We start from the raw sequence: 15,548 nt of genomic DNA on the forward strand, positions 1-15,548 counted from the left end.
ATTTCATGTCTCTGTATCTCAGGTTCCCCATTTGCAAAGCAGAGCTTGTGAAACTGCTCAAAAGTGCATTGAGATCAGCTAATGAATCTGTCATATGAGAGCTAGGATTTATCTCCTCAGTAAAGCAGAGCTGCTCTCATTCTTCCTGTGTTTTTCTTGACAGAAGAGGAGGCTGCTGTACAGAGGCAGAAGGTGGCAGCTAGTCAGTGCCAGAACCAGGAACACAGCCTTCAGCTCCCCTGATTCCCTCTCCTATGCCTCAGTCACTAAACTACAGCTTTCTCATTTTCCTTTTTAATAGTTGCCTGACATTGTTATTACCACTATAAACCAGCATTTTGCAGGGTGCATTCTGCTGGGGGAATACAAATTGACAAAACACTTAATTCACAGGACTGACCCTGAAATGGTGTGATGCAGAGATAAAATATTAGGCATGGGAGAAATGGAGAGACACACCAAGCAATATGTGAGTTCAGAAGCCTGCCCCACCTCTGTGTTATTTCAAAAGCATTATTTATTCGTAGTTCTTTGGAAGGGAAAACAAAGACTTTAATTAGTGGAAGATCAAAGGAGGAAAAACTGGGAAGGTTTAGTTTCCTTGTGAATAAATCTTAGTGGTAGACAGCACACAAAGTGTTTAATTAAACAAATATTCTGAAAGACAAATATGTTTCAATGAAACTGTCACAATAAAATGTCTGTTTTCTCCTTGCCGCTGAGGAAAGAAATCAAAGAGACATGCTCTCACAAGACTCTTATTTTGGGGATGCAGGTTCAATGCCGTATTCCACATCTGTCTTTTGTGAAATTTTGGATAAATCACCTTTCTATGCCTCAGCCTCCCTATCAGTAAATGAAAATACTGTGCACAAAGGGGCTGCAAGATAGAATTCATTAGCATTTGTATGTGAGATAATCCATTCTTTTGAAATGTTGAGTTTTCAATAAAATTGCATGTAGAGAATTCAGTTTTGGATGGGGAAAAAAAACGAAGTTTTCAATAAAAATGTCCGAAATTTTTAATTTTTTTTTTAAACCATGTGAACAGTTGGTCAAAATATGACAATTCCTGCTTTTTTTAACTCCCCCTCCCAGGCATCTCTAATATTATTAACTGATGGTACCATGGGAATAAATAAATGATTTCATTCAAGTTCATTACGGACAAATGTCCTGGCATAATAGGCAGTACCATGGATGGCAACTTTGTTAGCACTTTGTCAGCAGAGAGGCAGCTAGGGCATAGTAAGCAGACAAGTAGGCCAGGGAACACAGTGGGAACTTCTTCATGCAGAGGCCAATGTGTTTCTTGACCTGCAGGTATCATTACACTCAGACTTGTGAAACGGTAGGCTTCAGAACTGCATTTTCTTGAATGTATTCCATGTAATCATAGTCTGATAAAGATCAAATGCTGCATTATCAGTTGGTCAGACCACTTTCTTTGTTCATAAAATGGAGCTGTATGATGCAAGGGGAGACACAGGAATTTCAAACATGTCTTTAAAAAAGAAATCAAAAATTGAGCTGGAATGGAAGCACCATTCTTGCGGCGACCCAGCCTGCTATCAGGATTTAGAACCCAGCATTATGTGGTTGCACGTCCCTTTCCTGTTATAAAAGAGGCAGTGTAGGAAGAGACAGAACTCCCTAGATGTCCCCTCCCCCAGTTTCCCCTATCCATTGCTCACCCTCTCTACTCCCCCAGTGACTATACGTAGGAGAATTCTCTGAGGTAATCATACCCTGGCCAAAGGCTCATGGTTCCTTCTCCTTTCCACTTGCAGGAGAAGAGAGTCTAGCTGCAACAAGGCTTGGCTTCTCAAAGTCTATTGTCTCCTCATTGCACTTACCTCTACTCTTTTTACAAAGGTGTGTTGCTCGTCTGTCAGCCAGGATGGCTTGCTCAGGATAGTAAATTGGTGGCCATCTGCTCCTCGACTAGCCTGCTTCTGTTATTGGTAGTCTCTGCATGGAGCAGCCATTTTCCCGGTCACCCTCACTTTTCTATGATAAACTTCCCCTTTTAAACCCCTCCTCTTCCAGGCTGAATAGCTGTGAAGGTGTGTCTCATTAGCACAGCACTGGGTCTATAGGAACTCATTAGCCTCCTTCAAGCCAATGGGAGGACCAGCCTAATGCTGGGTTCTAACTCCTGTGCCATCCAGCTCCATTTTATTTACATATTTATTTATTTATTTGTGCTTACGACAGCTGGGTATGTGAGATGTGGAAGAAGCTCCCCTGAGGAAAGGGTGCTAAGACCCCATGACTTTTAAAAGTGGGATGAGAAGTGGGTGGGATGAGGTTGGAGGCTCAATGAGTAGGAGCAGCACCATGGTTCAGGCACTGAGACTTTTTAGTGAGCTTCTACTGTTCCTGATAGAGAATCAACCTATTCACAGAGTTAAATACTAATAATTTAATAGCCTTGTGCTCATATATAAAAATATCTAGAGCTCTGGATAAAGCTATGGGTTAGGGTGTTGCGTTGACCAAAAAAACAGAAAATCCATCCAGTGTGAAATTTTGATATGTCAACACCTATTTCCATCCTGAATTTGGTTGAAATGTCAAAATAGCGAAACATTTTACAAATGAGAAGTTCCATGGATAATTGATTTGGAAATGTTGACATGGAACATTTAGACATTTTTGACTGAATCAAAACCTTTCATTTTGGTTTCATAGCCTCGTGGTTACCACGTTAATTTTGCCAATAGAAAATTTCAGTGAGATCAATTCTTTCTCATGGAAAAAAACTGATTTTTAAGAAATACCATTTTCCAATACACTAATGTTTTAATGGAAAATATTGTGACTAGCTCTAGTGGCATATTAAGTGGAAGGCATTCTCTGCCTTCTTATGAATTAACTTGAAGGCTTGCAGGGCCACAACAGTGTGTAACTCTCCCAGGCGCTAGTAGATACAGTATCACATGCAAACTCTTTTGTAGTCAACAAATCTTTGACACATCTGGTATACACATAGGCCACTCTGCCTTCCAGAAATTAACGGCAAGTTCATGCAAACCGTCTTATTCCAGAGAATGTTGACTCAGGTTATTAAATGCAAACCATTCCATAGGGAGAGGTGCTGATCATCAGGAATCATATGCAAAAGGATTCAACAGTGTGCTAATAGCTTTACAATAAATTGTTTTATTTGGATCCTCATGCGGATGTCAGGAGCCATATTGCTGACTGAAAAGCAGCATTGTTCATACCCCTGGCAGTGTTAGTTGACTCCTGTATGAGACAATGGAAAGCAGCCTTCTTCCTGCCTCAGTGCTGTCTAAATTATGAGACAGAAATTAACATGGAGATACACACACATCTTGTAGAGCTAAAAGGGACCTCAGGAGGTCATTAAATCCAGTCTCCTGCCTTCTTGGCAGGACCAAGCACCATCCATTCCCCCCACCCTTTACCCCAGATTCCTAAGTGCCCCCATCAAGGATTGGGCTCACAACTGTGGGTTTAAGCAGGCGACTGCTCAAACCACTGAGCTATCCCTCCCCCATGCTTAAAACATAAGCCCTTTGATGGTAGCTACTAAATATCAGCTTTGTTGCTCTAATTACTATGTCATCTTCCGGGCAAGATGGGGACTTATATAGGTACTTCACAGCACCAGTGCTCTCTCTGGTTACTTCAACATTCATTTTTGGTTCCAACTAGAATCCAGATTTGAAACTTCTCCAAAGTTCAGAGGTATTTGGATCTAGGGTTTTTGTTTGGGCCCGTCTCTACTGCAGAGACTTTGTCTAGGGCCAGTGTCATAAATGAGCTTCTCCACATGATTTAGTGCATTTGTCAGGAAAAGAAGTAATTTTCCACTTTCAGCTAGTGGATCTGTTGTCACAATTGTAACCCTTCCCTCACTTTGCAGGCCGCGAGTATCTGCTTCCCCTTCTTTTCCCTGTTTTTTTTTCCTGTGGCTTGCTTTATCGTTTGCTAAATTTATAACCCACTGTTTGTTTTGCTCCACAGCTTTGAGTCCTTTATGTGGCTTTCCCCCACCACATAATTTACAAATGAATCAATCCCATCTCAGCAAGATGATAACTGCGGCCAAAAACAGCCAGTTCCAAAATGCCAAATGAAATTAAACATTTCCCATTGATTTCAGTGATAGTTTTGCATTGACAGCTGCTTGGATGTCTAACAGTATTCATTTATTTTAGTTCATTCTGGTACTTGAGAAGATTTTTTTCTTCTTTCCATCTTTTCTTTCAGCAGTTTGGTCATGGGCTGCATAAAATGAGGCTCTGGAATCTACACAGTTTAAACCCTTTCCCTTCCAACATGGTGGCGTTTTCCACTGGCTAACAAAAATCATGACAGGTGTGAAGAAAGTAAATTAGAAAGTGCTGTTTACTCTTTCTCATAACACAAGGACTAGGAGTGACCAAGTGAAATGGATAGAGGGCAGGTTTAAAACAAACAAAAGGAAGTATTTCTTCACACAACAGTCAGCCTGTGGAACTCTTTCCCAGAGGATGTTGTGAAGGTTAAGATTAAAACAGGGATAAAAAAAAAACCTAGATAAATTCATGAAGAATACGTCCATCGGTGGCTGTTAGACAAGATAGGAACGGATGGTGTCCCTAGCCTCTGTCTGCCAGAGGCTGGGAATAAACAATGGGAAATGGATCGCTTGATGACTGCTCCGTTTGTCCCCTCTGGGTCAACTGGCATTGACCGCTGTTTGAGGACAGGATGGTGGGCTGGGTGGACCTTTGGTTTTACGCACTATGGCGGTTCTTATGTTTTATGCTTGCAGTACACAGGAGGTTAGACTAGATGACCTAATTGTCTTGCTGGCCTTAAAAACAATTCTCTACCCCCCAGGATCTCATCCCAAATAAAGTGCAGGACAATCCCAATCTCAGAACATTATGTCCCAATTTGCAAGAGAGCGAGATGAAAACCTTAAAGCTGTTTCACTGCCTCTGGCTGGGCATGACTGACCAGTCAGAAAAGTGTAATAGCAGTTTGCAGACTGTCAGCATGAGAACAGGATATTATGTGTTCATAAAATTTTATATGGCTCTTTCACAGAGGATTTTGTAATTATTCTGTTTCCATAACTGGTTTACCAGAACAGTCAAAGATTAAGGGAAATTCTTAAAATGCATCTCAGAACATCTAATACCAGGAGGCTTATGGGGTCCTAGGGTCCCTCCCAGATCTTAAGCCAGATGAAAGTAAAATCATTTACAGTGTGGCCCGTTGCCCTGACTTAATATTATTTAGGTGTATACCACATGTGACAGAGCGGTTACAGATTGTGAACAGCCTGAGTGGAGGTTTAAACAGCTGTGTGCAAGTGTGATGGTATGCATGTTTGCTGGTGTGGGGGGCAGGGAGGATGATCAAAGGCAAGCTAAAGAACAACTTATTTTGGTCAGCCAAAGCCAAAATAAAAATCAAAAGTGCATTCATGTGCGCCAAGTCCCAGGAGGAAAAGTTTCCTCAAGAGTCCTTTCCAGACATCTCTTTCCTACAACTCTGCCCCTGGGGAGGCGAACGCCTTGCTGCTCTCCTGACTGCCTGTTGCTAATTAGGCTCTCCAGTTACTTGACCCAGGCTGGCTATCAGAGCTGGCTTGCTTTACTTTTGCAGGAGTGTTCTAACTGCATCCCTGACAGAGTCTGTGTGAAGCATCTGTTCCCCATCAACCTTCTCCAACATGCTGTTGGAAGAAATTTTCTGATTTTCTGCAGGGATTACAGATTCACCAGTTAGAGAGTCCAACTTACGAGCCATCCTCACTTCTACAGCTGCCTGCCCTCTATGCCACTTAGTCCTGGATAAAGACAGCAGTTCAGCTCACAATCCATTTTGCTCCTAGTTTCTGATGTGAACTTTGCAACTATCATATAGCCAACCCAGGAGAGTTTTGTCTGGCCCAACACTCACCAGGTTCTTGTGTTTGGGGCCTACCACGCCAAGTGCCAAGGGCTTTCAGCTTCCTGAGCCTGAGAAGATCCAGGTACTGCCCCCAGCTGGGGTGTCTAGTTACAGGTTTCAGGGTGTAATACCTGTATGAGAGCTGAGATGCTGTGGTCCACAGGCCATGCCCCTGGGACCAGGTCTGTTCCTTCTGACTCCTCTGTGACTTAAACACACTTTCTTTCAATCTCTAGCCATGGGGGTATCCTGGGTTTATGGCTTAACTCTTCCAGAGCACACAACAGTGAAAGCAAACAGCCAGACTTTGCACAGGTTTCTAAACATGGCTGTTCTTTACTTAGCATGAGTAATATACAGATCTAGCAAAAATAGTAAACTCACTCTGACATGTTTCCTTAACTTAGGTTCCTGAACACTGGAGAGTTCTTTGGATTTGAGGCGGAGACCATTGGGATGTTCAGGATCTTTCTCATGAAGCTCATGGTTTGTCTTCAAAATCAGAATAAGTCTCTCTCTAGATCAGGCTATAGTTAAACAAGATCCTCATGGTACAAAAACACATACTTCCCTCGTGCTCCACTTTCCTGCCAAACTGTTGGATTTGTGTGTTCCACCAACATTAGGCTCTTTTGTTCAGCAGTGGGCCACTTTTCAGTCTCCACTCTGACCTCTATGCAATAGGAGACCATTCAGATTTAAGAATCAGCTGTTGTCCCTTGTCTATGAAGAAACATGGTATAGTCTTGATAGCAAATGCCTGAAAACAAATGCCACATACACTGAGGCCTTCCATGATTGAACAATTTTGTAACAACACAGCTGGATTCCCCAAACCGCCACATCATCTCAAACGTCCAAGTTTTATGGCCATTCTTACAAGGCTGAAACTCAGACGTGAGCAACCTGGGCTCTAAAGAGGCGTGGGACCCGAGATAGGATCGGGCTAGAGCAGAAGCGTTTGAACCATACTGAAGCCTGACTGAGGCAAAGGCAGACCCTCAGTTCATTTTATTGCCAGTTTCTGCTATGAACTTTGCAACCAAAGGGGTCCTTTGACTGCCTGTGTTCAATGGAATTTCTGATATTTTCCCAAGGAAGAACTCTGGCTGGCACAGCAGTGGATGGACGTTTTGCTAGACATAAACAGTACATTAAGCAGCATGAAAGTTGTTGAATCAAGATGCTGCTTTCCAAGGTACTGATTTAGAGCACTATAGGAATATAGGGCTTGCCTATACTACAGAGCCTTGGCTGGTACGACCAGGTTGTCATAGGTAGGCCAGCAGAGCTCTGTCATGTAGGTGCAGCATGAGACAGAAAACCAAGTTCTTCTGCTTAGATAGTTACACCACCTCCCCAAACAAAATACGCATCTGCCATCATAGTTGCAGCTATATCAGGTGGTTTGCTGGCACAGCTATATCAGCTAGGATTTGTGATGTTCTTCCATGATGCCAACCAGCGTAGTTATATGAGCAAAAGTTTGTAGGGTGGACAAGGCCTTAGGCTGTGTGCATGTACACAGGTATGTATGAGTATGTACAATATTTGTATGCGATTAGGCAGGCATACGTGTTGAATTAAACCCTTGTCCTTTTCTGTCTGCACTCATTTTGAGAGGTAGAAGTCCATGACACCTAACTCAACTCTAAAAAAGCCCTTCCTGAATCAGGCAAGTGCAATGTCTTCTGACCAGAGTGTGCACAAACACACTCAGACTATTTTCCTCTGACGTTACTTGAGTCAGGCTGGACTGTCTCACTTGTTTGTTTCACAACAAAGGCTCTACTGCTGCCTTGCCCTCCAGTCCTGCAGCATGGCCTTGCTATAACCACAAGCTGCCTTGACTGAAATCAGTGGCTGGAAATATGTGCTTTGCCAAGGTTTTCATATTTTAGACAAGACTTCTGCTTTCTAATTTCTCCCAAAGAAAGCAGAAGTGTTCTTCTTTGAGCTGGATCTCAGACACTAGAGGAATATACTAGGAGTATTGGGCTATTTCTACTCTCACTATTTTAAAAGAAATCAGATGAGTAGAGCTCTGCACAAGGAAAACAATTATCTGTGAATAGATTCACAAGGCAACAGAGAGTTTATATTGATGCCCTAAATATAACTCTGTATCTACGACTACCATTTTCTCTGCCCAGACCTCTATGTAGGGCAGCCATGTAGTGCTCAAGCACACACAGACAGATCCCACTCTCTCCAAAGAAAGGGCAGATTAAATCGGACTATAGGACTTGACCTGAACTCGCTTCTCTGTAGTGTATTGATCACAGCACCCTTGTCTTTTTGAGGAAATATGAATGATTCATGTTTGATGTGCACAAGCACCCATATATATAATTAGCTGTATTCCAGTACAGCCTAGAGGCCCCAGCTGGTACAGTAAGCTCTGTCTTAACCAGCATTCTATCACCAGGAACTCTCAAATAACTAGCATTTTAACATAAATTTTAGTTACATTTTCCATAAGTACAGTACAGTGGAAGTAAATACAAATAAACACAGCAAATACAGTATAAGTTTACAATATACCATACTGCTGTTGTTGGGAAATAAAGTACTCTGCATACATTTTTGTTTGTTTCTTTATATCTAATCTTGTTTTTCTTTAGTGTTATGCCTTGCTAGGCATACCTCTCTATTATCCAGAATGTTTGAGCATTCAATAACCTCCTGGTTCTGGGGCTGCCAAATAAGAAAGAGTTTCCTGTATCAGGATTCCATTGCACTAGGAGCTGTACAAACACATAGTAACAGAGAGCGTCTGCACTGAGGAGTTCAGTGTCATATTGGACAACAAAGACAGAAGGGGAAACAGAAAGGTAAAGTGATTTGTCCATGGTCACAGCACCAATAATACCCCACTAAGAAGTACTTTAGTGCCCTACCCTGTAACCCATGGTGTTCAGTTCTGAAGCAGTAGCCACAAACTAGCCACAATTCTGAAAATATATTTATTGCTCAAGCCAAGTAGCCACAATCAACTGTCTGACTAGCCACATGTGGCAAGTGGCTAGCAGTTTAGACAAGACAGCTGTAGACAATACAGACTTTTCTATCGATAATGTGGGACTGATTAATGCTTTTTTCACATAATCAAATCCTAACTATCGGGATAATGTCTTTGTCATGTACCAAATCTCAACATAGGTTCTGAATTATGGAACAATTATTAAAAATACTTTTTTTGGTAAGGACCTGAGTTTATAGGAGTTAAATGATCTTATGAATTACAGCCTAACACAGGGCAGCTGAGATGAATATATCATAATTTTAGAAACCTCCATAAAAATGTGCTTGTTGAACAAATACTGGTTTGTTAGCATTTCATTTAAAAAGCCACAAGATAGTGTAGATCCTGCTTTGCGTTCTCTGCTTCCAAACAACTTCTTTCAGTTGCTCACTCTCTTCTCCCACAGAGATTGGAATTGGAGGCCTCAGACATAACAGACAGTCATTAATCAGAGCGTGCTGTAAATCAGATAGTCACTTTATAAGAGCCTGTTGACAATCCAGAGGTGGCACATTTTCTGAGGTCAGAATTTGCAGTACCCACACAAGACTAAATTTCTAAAAAGAAATATAGGTTGAACCTCTCTAACCTGGAACTCTCTCATCCACCAAACTGTAATCTGGTGTGATTTTGGTTAACTGGATGACCACTTATCATGGGGGTGGCAGTCCTGTGGTCCCATAAAGTTTGCTTCCAGCCAGCAGTCCTGGCTCTCTGTGTTCTGTGCTGTCAGTTAGCTGTAATTTACCCCTAAGTGTCTTCTAAGAGCCCAGTAAGCAGTGGAAGTGTTGGTGACGTGCTGGACAATATTGACCTCCCTTCGTCTGGCAAATTCTCTTGTCCGGCACAAGTCAGGTCCTGAGAGTGCCAGACAAGAGAGGTTCAGCCTCTTCTGGAACTCTCATTATTTACCTACAGTTTCAGCCTCTCCAATAAAAAGTTATTTACCTACAGTTTCAACCTCACCTATAAACCGGCTTGCCTAATGATGGAATTTGTAAACACTAGGGCTGTGGATCAGGGTGAATTCACACAATTAACTCAAAATTAATCATAATTAATTGTACTATAAAACAATTGAATACCAACTGAAATGTATGAAATATTTCTGGATGTTTTCTATATTTTCAAATACATTGGTTGCTATTACAACACATTATTGGTATGAAGAAGGCATTAGAACCCACCCAGAACAAGATGGCACCTCTGAAATCCAAATCTGGTGAAGTCATCGCTGACAAAGCCAAACAGATGGAGTGCTGGGTTGAGCACTACTCCGAGCTGTACTCACGCGAGAACATTGTGGTTGACGCAGCCCTCAATGTTGTCGAGCTCCTACTAGTAATGGACGAACTGGATCAGGAACCGACTGTGGATGAACTGAAGAGAGCCATCGACAGCATTGCAGCAGGAAAGGCCCCTGGCCAGGATGGTATACCACCAGAGGTAATCAAGTGTGCCGCAGACACACTCCTGGAACCCCTACATGAGCTACTGTGCCTGTGCTGGAAAGAGGGTGAGGTTCCACAGGATATGCGCGACACTAACATTGTAACGTTGTATAAGTACAAAGGAGACAGAAGCAACTGCAACAACTACTGTGGAATCTCCCTCCTAAGCATCACTGGTAAACTGTTCGCTCGCGTCATCCTGGGCAGACTCCAGAAGATTGCTGAGAGGGTGTATCCCGAATCGCAGTGCGGATTCCGCGCAGAGAGGTCTACCGTTGACATGGTCTTCTCTCTAAGGCAGCTGCAGGAGAAGTGCAGGGAGCAGAGGAAGCCACTCTACATAGCCTTCATTGACCTGACCAAGGCCTTTGACTTGGTCAGCAGGGATGGTCTGTTCAAACTGCTCCACAAGATAGGCTGTCCTCCACGGTTACTCAAGATGATCCAGTCATTCCACGAAGACATGAGAGGAACCATCCAATACGACAGCGCATTATCGGATGCTTTCAGAATCAGGAGTGGCGTCAAACAAGGACGCGTGCTTGCTCCGACATTGTTCGGGATCTTCTTCGCACTCCTCCTGAAGCATGCCTTTGGATCTTCAACAGAGGGCATCTTGCTGCACACAAGATCTGATGGGAAACTGTTTAATCTTGCAAGGCTGAAAGCTAAGTCTAAGGTGCGGGAAGTCCTCATCAGAGACGTGCTGTTCACAGATGATGCTGCTGTAGTGTCTCACACAGAAGACCAGCTTCAAAAACTGCTGGATCAGTTCTCCAAAGCGAGCAAGGACTTTGGGCTTACCATCAGCCTAAAGAAGACAAACGTACTCAGTCAGGATGTTGCTGAATCCCCATCAATCAGCATTGACAACTATACGTTAGAGGTCGTCCACGAGTTCATTTACCTCGGGTCCACCATCACTGACACCCTGTCGTTGGACACTGAGCTAAATAGGAGGATCGGAAAAGCGGCCACAACTCTGTCCAGACTCAGCAAGAGAGTGTGGAATAACAACAAGCTGTACACTCACATCAAAATGCAAGTCTGCATCCTCAGCACCCTCCTTTATGGCAGCGAGACTTGGACCCTGTATGCCCGCCAGGAAAAGAGGCTGAACGTCTTCCACTTGCGCTGCCTCAGGCGCATCCTTGGAATATCATGGAAGGACAGAGTGACCAACACCGCCTTCCCCAAGCAAGCTGGAATCCCAGCCATGCACACCCTCCTCAGGCAGCATTGGCTCCGCTGGCTTGGCCACATCCACAGGATGAATGATGGAAGGATTCCAAAAGACATCCTGTATGGTGAGCTAGCCTCTGGCAAAAGACCTCCTGGACGCCCCCAGTTGTGCTACAAAGATGGCTGCAAGAGAGACCTCAGAGAGGTAGACATCGAGCTGGACAACTGGGAAGAACTAGCAGATGACCGCAGCAGATGGAGGCAGGGGTTACACAAGGGCCTTCAGAAGGGCGAGATGAGGATCAGACAGCTAGCAGAGGAGAAGCGAGCGCACAGAAAGCGCAATAAGGACTTGCCAGACACCCACCACATCTGCAAGAGATGCAGCAAGGACTGTCACTCTTGTGTGGGTCTTCATAGTCACAGTAGACGCTGTAAACGAAGTCCTCAATTGAAACTATAAAGGGCGCGATCCATAGTCTATGCAGACTGAAGGATGCCTACTACTACTACTAGTATTACAACACAGAGTACAAAGTGTCCAGTGCTTACTTTAGCTTAGTTTTTATTTCAAATATCAATGTAAAAATGATAAAAGGAACAGTATTTTTCAGTTCACCCCCTTACAAGTACGGTCATGAAATCTCTTTATTGTGGAAGTATAACTGACCAATGTAGATGTTTTTGTTATATTGCTGCACTCTAAGGCTACATCTAGATTGAAGAGATCTGTCAGCATAAGATACAAAAATTGCACAACACATGTGCATATCTCCTGCTGGCAGTTCTGCCAGGAAAGGCTTTCCCAAAATTTGGCCTGTCTACATGGACCAAATGTCAGGAAAAGCCCCTGTGCCAATGCCTCCCTTCTTCCTTGTGGAGCGAGGATGACGGGGATGTTGGCAGAGGTCTCCCAGAGCAGCAGCCTTTTGTCAGGAGACCTCTGGGCATCAGACAGAAGCCTGCAATCTAGACATAGCCTAAAATAAACCAATGTCGAACTCTAGAGCCTACAAGTCCACTCAGTTCAACTTCTAGTTCAAGCAGTTGCTTAGAGAAACTAATTTATTTACATTTAAGCTGCCTGCGTCTTAATTACAATGTCACCTGAAAGTGAGAACAGGTGTTCGTATGACACTTATAGGTGGCATTGCAAGGCATTTACATGCCAGATATGCTAAGAATTCCTGTGTCCTTACGTGCTTCAACCCCATTTCCAGAGGACATGCTTTCATGGTGATGCCGCTCATTAAAAGAATGCATTAATTACATTTGTGACTGAACTCCTGGGGGAGGAATGGTATGTCTCCTATTCTGTTTTACCTTCATTTTGCCATGTACAGTATTCCATGTTATAGCCGATGTGGATGATGACCCAGCACCAGGGCTGTCCTTAGGCATAGGCAGCTACATCGGGCACCACTAACCTCGAGGCACCAGTGGTGCTCCGAAGTTAGTAGTGCCCTATGCTGTGCGTGTGTCAGGCAGCTGCTGGCTCTGGACAGCATTGACTCTGTTGGAGCAAATCCCCAAGCTCCCAACCTCTGTTCTGGCTCCCAGCCCCATGAGCCTTAGTCCCCTGGCCCCCTGTTCCACCTCCCAGCCCTGCTGGCCTCAGTCTTCTGGTCCTCCTCCCAGACCCAGTTCTCCCTCCCATCTGCTCTACCTCCCAGCTCCCTTCGCCCTCATCCCCCAGCGCTGTTTCATCTACTGGCCCTGTTGGACCCAGTCCCCTCACAGCCTGCTCCACCTCCCAGGCCCATCAACCCAAGTCGCCCATTTCCCCACCCCCTCCTCTGCCTTCTGGCTCCATTGGCTCCAGTCCCCCAGACTCATGCTTTGCCTCCCACCCCCACTGAATCCAGTCTTCTGGCCCTTGGTCTCCCTGCCCCAGTGCTTCACACACCCCCTCCTCCAGCCAGCTGTGCCACTCCATCTGCCTGCTCCCCCGCCAGTCACTCTCTTCTTCTTCCCTCCAGAGCTCCTGCCCCCACAGTCCTGAGCACAGCCCCACCACATAGAATGCCTGCTGCCCACTCCCACAGAAGATGCAGGTGTTCAGGCTGCACAGGGCACCAAAAATCAAGGATGGTCCTGTCCAGCAGATGGTTTTTTGTTTTTTTTTTTTGAGAACACTTTCTCAGCAGATTTGACAAAATGCAAATAAGGTGGCAACGTGAGATTCCTAAAAATATCTACAGCACTCGACCCAAGGGCCTTCCAAAATCTGAGAGGGATGAGGCGAGGAGCATGCTTTCAGCCATCTTGAGAGAGAAGCAGTCTGATGTGGAAACTACAGAACCCAAATCACCGAAAGAGAAAAACAACTTTCTGCTAGTAGTCTCTGACTTCAACAAGGAAAATGAACATGCACTGGTCTGCTCTACTTTGGATTGTTATTGGGCAGAACCTATCATCAGCAGGGATGCATGTGCTCTGGAACAGTGGTTGCAGCATGAAGGGACATGCGAATCTTTAATTTATCTGGAATAGAAATATCTTGCAACAACAGCTACAGAAGGGCCATGTGAACAGCTGTTCTCACCTTCAGGCGAAATTAGAAGCACGAAGTGGGCAGTATTATCTCCTGTAAATTGTAACAAAACTTGTTTGAGCAATTGGCTGAACCAAAAGTGAGACAGAGTGGACTTTGGGCTCTGAAGTTTTAAATTGTTTTGGTTTTGAATGTAGTTATTTTGGTACTTAGTTTTAACATTTGTAAATTCAACTTTCATGATAAAGAGACTGCACAACAGTACCTTTATTAAGTGAGTTAAAATACTATTTCTTTTGTTTTATACAGTGCAAATATTTATAATCAAAATAAATATAAAGTGAGCACTGTACAGTTTGTATTCTGTGTTGTAATGGGAATTAATATATTTGAAAATATAGAAAACATCCAAAATATTTAAATGAATTGTATTGTATTATTGTTTAACAGCACAAATAATTGTGTGATTAATGGTGATTAATTCTTTTAATCACACAATTAATTTTTTGCAATTGATTGACAGCCCTAGTAAATAACCATCCCCAGGGCATCTGTGTGTCTTCCTAGGTCATGTATATGATCCTGCTTCAATTCAGATCAGCTAATTTTGTAATCCACTAAGTGCATAGCCATGGTTTAGTCTATTCAGGGACAATAACTCAAATGACTGGTGTCTCCATTTAAATACATAATTTTCGTGACTGCATGTAAAATTCAAAGCATGAATATTCCAGCCAAGTGACTGGGATAATTATGCGGGTCATATCCCCTTTAAAAACTTGTATATGTGGGTTGGTGACATTACCGATCCTTTATTTACTCGGGCTCAGATGAGATTGAAGTGGTACATAAGCCATGTTCTAGAGCCAGGCATACTGGTGAATTTCATCCTTCACCCTTACTCTACACTAAACTTAGACCCTGTTCACCATTAATCCATCTGGAAATTGTCTGGAATACTTAAATGGCCAATAGACCGAAAAGGAGCGATTTTAAAGACAAGCAGACAATGTACAGCACTTTGGCATTTGTTTCACAGGTCAACACCTGGCATTTGGAATCCTGAATCTGACAACCTTCAGGAAATTGCCATGAGTTACAGAATCTGAAAATGTGCGAGGAGATGGGTATGGTTCCATATTCTCCAAGTAGGCAATTTGTGAAAAGAGCAAACAAAATTAATTTGCTGCATGCTCTAACTTGAAAACAGAGTGAAAGCTATGTGGGAGTTTAAATTAAAATACAATTAGACTTTTTAAAGGGTCAAATCAAAAAGCCACTGGCAAAGAAATTACCAGAATAAGTCTCATTTTTGAACAATCTTCCCCACAGAAGAAGGTCTCCCAGCATCTCACATTGTCTTGAGGCCTGTAGCTCATGCTTGGGTACCAAGTGTAGGGGTTTGCGGTCTCTTCAAGAGCCTGAAAAAAGAATCTCTCTAGATTTTAATTCATCTCCTTTAATGATTGGCTGGTGA

At 43.4% G+C, this 15,548-nt stretch overlaps 1 long non-coding RNA gene across 1 annotated transcript in view; it reads left to right on the forward strand.

Moving 5' to 3' along the window:
• LOC142020351 (uncharacterized) overlaps positions 1-15,548 on the forward strand; it is a 44,636-nt gene that overhangs the window by 7,923 nt on the left and 21,165 nt on the right. The window lies entirely within an intron of this gene.

Source organism: Carettochelys insculpta, chromosome 13 (assembly GCF_033958435.1).
Source record: "Carettochelys insculpta isolate YL-2023 chromosome 13, ASM3395843v1, whole genome shotgun sequence".
In the NCBI taxonomy this organism is placed as follows: Eukaryota; Metazoa; Chordata; order Testudines; family Carettochelyidae; genus Carettochelys; species Carettochelys insculpta.